The following is a 4,362-nucleotide window of genomic DNA, read 5'->3' as shown; positions in this document are numbered from 1 at the left end:
GCTCATTATCCATGTTGTGGCCATAAGGTTGGTATTCCGAATGGCTTGTTCCACCTCCACTTGCTTCGCATTGCATTACTGGGTAAACCTGTGAAGAACTAAAAAATCCATCAATTTTCTTACACAAGAGTTCTACCTGATTAGAGAGCATGGTGACCGAATCGACATTATAAACACCAGTTATTTTCGTTGGCTTTTTCCTCATGACTTGCCACTGATAGTTATTCAATGACATCTCTATGAACTCGTAAGCATCTTCAGGTGTTTTATTGTTGATGGTTCCACCAGCAGCTGCATCAACCATTTACCGAGTCGAAGGATTCAGGCCATTATGGAATGTTTGAACTTGAAGCCAAAGCGGTAACCCATGGTGAGGGCATCTTCTGGAAAGGTCCTTGTATCTCTCCCATGCATCGTAAAGTGTTTCTAAATCCATCTGCACAAAAGAAGAGATATCATTACGTAATTTAGCCGTTTTAGCCAGCGGAAAATATTTTAGTAAAAATTTTTCGGTCATTTGTTCCCAAGTAGTAATTGATCCTCATGGTAATGAGTTCAACCACTATTTAGCTTTGTTCCTCAATAAGAAAGGGAATAACCAAAGACGAATGGCATCATCAGAAACGCCATTAATTTTAAATGTATCGCATAGTTCCAAAACGTTTGCTAAGTGATCATTGGGATCTTCATCCTCCAAACCATCAAACTGAACAAATTGTTGTATTATTTGAATTGTGTTAGGTTTTAGTTCAAAAGTATTTGCAGCTACAGCAGGTCTAACTATGCTTGATTCAGTTCCTGTTAAAGAAGGTTTAGCATAATCATACATAGTGCGTGGAGCAGGATTTTGATTAGCCGCAATTGTAGAAGGTAGCTGATTGTCTTGGTTTTCAGCCATCTCTTCGGTTGGGGGTTGAGTATCGTCTTCTTGCTCGTTCTCTGTGTATCTTAGGCTTCGCCTTATTTCTCTTTGGTTTCTACGAACTGTGCAATCGATTTCTTCGTCAAAAAGTAGTGGTCCTGACGGGTTTCTTCTAGTCATAAACTATAAAAACCTGCCAAGAGAAAGAAAAGTAAATTAATAAATAATAATAATAAAATTAAATTAAATTGCAAGAAAAATAAATGGCTAAAGTAATAAAAATTGAGCATTCCTAATATCTTAGTTCCCCAACAACGGCGCCAAAAACTTGATCGCGTGATTTTGTGATAGGTTTTAAATATTTATAATTAATCATTCTTGAAACTAACTATTATCGCGATGTAGGCAAGTGTACCTATCGAACAGTAGTAAAGTTTTAGCAAGACCGGATTGTCGAACCCAAAGGAACTAAAAGTACTAGTAATGACTGTCCTTTTATTATCTAGCCTAGGAATAAAGAGGTTTTGTTTTTAACTAACTAATTATCTAAACTAAGAACTCACAGAGAAAAGAATTGGGGAATTGATTTTGGGAAAATCGATTGAATTAAGACAATACCTAAGGAAAAATCCACCTAGATTGCACTTGTTATTCTGGCTCCGAATCGGACGATTTATTCATTTAACTTGTTTTGTAGAGATCCCTAAGTTATGTTATTATCCCTATTCAAGACTAAAAACGTCTAATCCCTAGATTGAATAATTGAGACCTTTCTCTAATTAACACCCTATGGTTGCATTAACTCGATCTATGGATCCCCTTATTAGGTTTCACCCTAATCCGACAAAATCTTGTCACCCTATGTCTAGGCGCGCAAACAACTCCGCTTAATTATGGCAAATATACTCTGAGACATGGTCTATTCCTCCTCTGAATAAGAGCTTATCTTGAATCAGTATCCTGAGATATCAAAACAAGAATTAAGAACACATAACTAAGAACAAGTCAAATATTTATCATACAATTTAGAAAATAATAACAAGATTCGTCTTAGGTTTCATTCCCCTTAGGTATTTAAGGGATTTAGTTCATAACTAGATAAGAAAACATCTCAGAATAATAAAGAATACAAAACATAAAGAAAACCCAAAACTCCTAAAAGGGAAATTGAGGAGAGATCTTTAATTTTGATGATGAATCCAGCGTCTGAGATGAATCAATCGGCTTTCTTGGAGTAATTCCTTACTCCCTATTTCGTGTCTCCCCTTTCTTCCTCCTCTAGGGTGTATTTATAGGCTTTGGAATGCCTAAGAGCCCTCAAAATTAGCCTTTTTTGAATTGGACTCAACTTGGGCTCGACAGGGACACGCCCGTGTGCAATTATTTTTGGCCGTGTTCGATCCTGTTAGAATGGCACGGGCGTGTGTTCTACCAGTGCAAGTCGTGCTTCGATTCTGCCAGATTGACACGGCCATGTGGGCTGCCCTTGTGAGGAAGTCCAGGCCATGTTGATTTCATACTTTGGCCCATTTTCTTTGTTTTTGGCTCGTTTCTCTTCCCTTTCACTCTCCTATGCTCTCTTAAGTATAAAACATGAAATTAAAGCATTAGGAGCATAGAATTCACCAATTCTAATGGGAAATCATCCATAAAATGCATTTAACATGGGGTAAAATATGTATAAATTACGGTTTATTAACCACAAATCCAAAGTAGAAATATTTACTTTACTATTTGTTTAATGTCTATAGTATGGTAGAATAATTGTGTGAAAATTTCGTTAAGAAATTTTATCGATTGAGTGCTCAATTTGACTAGAAGGACTAAATTGCAATAGGTGCAAAATTTGAGTTCTATAAGTTAAAGGTAGTAAATTGTTATGAATTTTTAATTAGAGGTCCTTAAATGGTAATTAGACCTTTATACTTAAGGATGAGAAAAATGAACATGATTAGGTGAAATTTTAAAGTTATGCATTAACGGTAAATTGGTAATTTGGTAAATAAAGACAAATTAACTAAATAAAAGAATCCATCTTCTCAATTTAGTCCCCACATAATCAAATTTTACAAGGAGCCATAGCTAGGGTTTTGGCCAAGCTTTTGAGCTCGATTGTAAGTCAGTTCTTGTCCTGTTTTTAATGATTTTTATATTTTTGAGATCATTTTAGCTTGATCTAGCTATTTCAAGGACTAATTTGAAAGAAAGTTAAAGTAAAAAATTTTACCCATGTTGGATGTGCTTGTATTTTGATGTTTGATGATAGAAAACGCATGTTGGTTGATCGATAAACAACATTTGTAAAGTGATTTTCGATAAAAAATCAAATAGGGACTTATTTGTAAAAGGTTATAAAATGTGTAGAAAAGTGTGAATAAACGAAAAATGTGGGTTGTTATGAGTTCAAGTAATATTCGGCTAGGCTGGGTTGTGATGAAATTGAAAGAAATTCATTTTAAGAGCCTAGGGACTAAATCATAAAAATGTTGAAATGTTAGGGGCAAAAATGTAATTTTTTCCATGATGTGATTTTGGACTGAATTTAATAGCTTGATGATTAAATTAGTTAAATTTGGTATTATAGATCCAGAAAAACAAAGTTCGAGTGTAGATCGGGAGAAAAACAAAGTAATTGATGAATATATTCTTTTCGTCGTTTTTGGTAATCGAGGTAAGTTCGTATGTAAATAAGCTTTATTATAATTGTATTTTAAATGCTTTAAATTTTTATGAATTGTGTAAAAAACTCTACGGACACGTTCGACGATGTTCTGGCAAGCGAGAAATCTCAATTAAACTTCAGGAATAGATTAGGATACAAGTGACATGTCACTAGGGTATAATGTTATGTGATCCGGGTGCTGGTCCTGTATGTCCTACCGGTGGCTGAGTATACCGACATATGTTGCGGTTATTGGACAGCTTGTGTGAGCAGCATCATATAGCTACGTCTTGAGTGATAGTTTGTGTAAGCAGGCCCATTGATGGCTCAAGAGCGAGCATATATATGTTATGAGATAAAAGTAGCAATGGCTACATATGTGACACCTTGTGCGCAAGGTTTCTCGAGTATCCAATATTATTATTCCGAGTGGTTCATTGGGTATGTCAAAGATGAGAATAAGTATGAAACCATTATGAGATGGTACAAGTATGTGCATAAAGCTTATTAGCATTAAATTCGTGAAATGATGGTAAGTTTGTGATGGAATGAATTATGGTCATGAGATTATGGTAAATTATATTATCTTATATTACATTACTTGAATTTTAAATGTACGGTAAGATTTGCTTATTTCTTTCATACTACTAAGCTATATAGTTTACTCCGTTTTACTTTCCATGTTTTATAGTGTCGTCAAGCTAGCTCAGATTGGAGATCGTCGAAGATCACATTACACTATCAAACTATCGTTTTGGGCATCGATGATTTTAAACATTTTGAGTATATGGCATGTATAGAGACTTGGTCATTTTGTTATATTTGTCATTATGATTTT

General features: G+C 34.8%; 1 non-coding gene across 1 annotated transcript; it reads left to right on the top strand.

Moving 5' to 3' along the window:
• Nucleotides 1–362: 362 nt before the first annotated feature.
• On the top strand, nucleotides 363–469 carry LOC128293395 (small nucleolar RNA R71). The gene has a single exon (XR_008283578.1). It is a non-coding gene; the product is annotated as a small nucleolar RNA R71 (small nucleolar RNA).
• The last annotated feature ends 3,893 nt before the right edge of the window (nucleotides 470–4,362 follow it).

This window comes from Gossypium arboreum, chromosome 5 (genome assembly GCF_025698485.1).
Source record: "Gossypium arboreum isolate Shixiya-1 chromosome 5, ASM2569848v2, whole genome shotgun sequence".
In the NCBI taxonomy this organism is placed as follows: Eukaryota; Viridiplantae; Streptophyta; class Magnoliopsida; order Malvales; family Malvaceae; genus Gossypium; species Gossypium arboreum.
The sequence above is the reverse complement of the archived record's forward strand: the minus strand, read 5'-3'. Positions and strand labels throughout refer to the sequence as shown.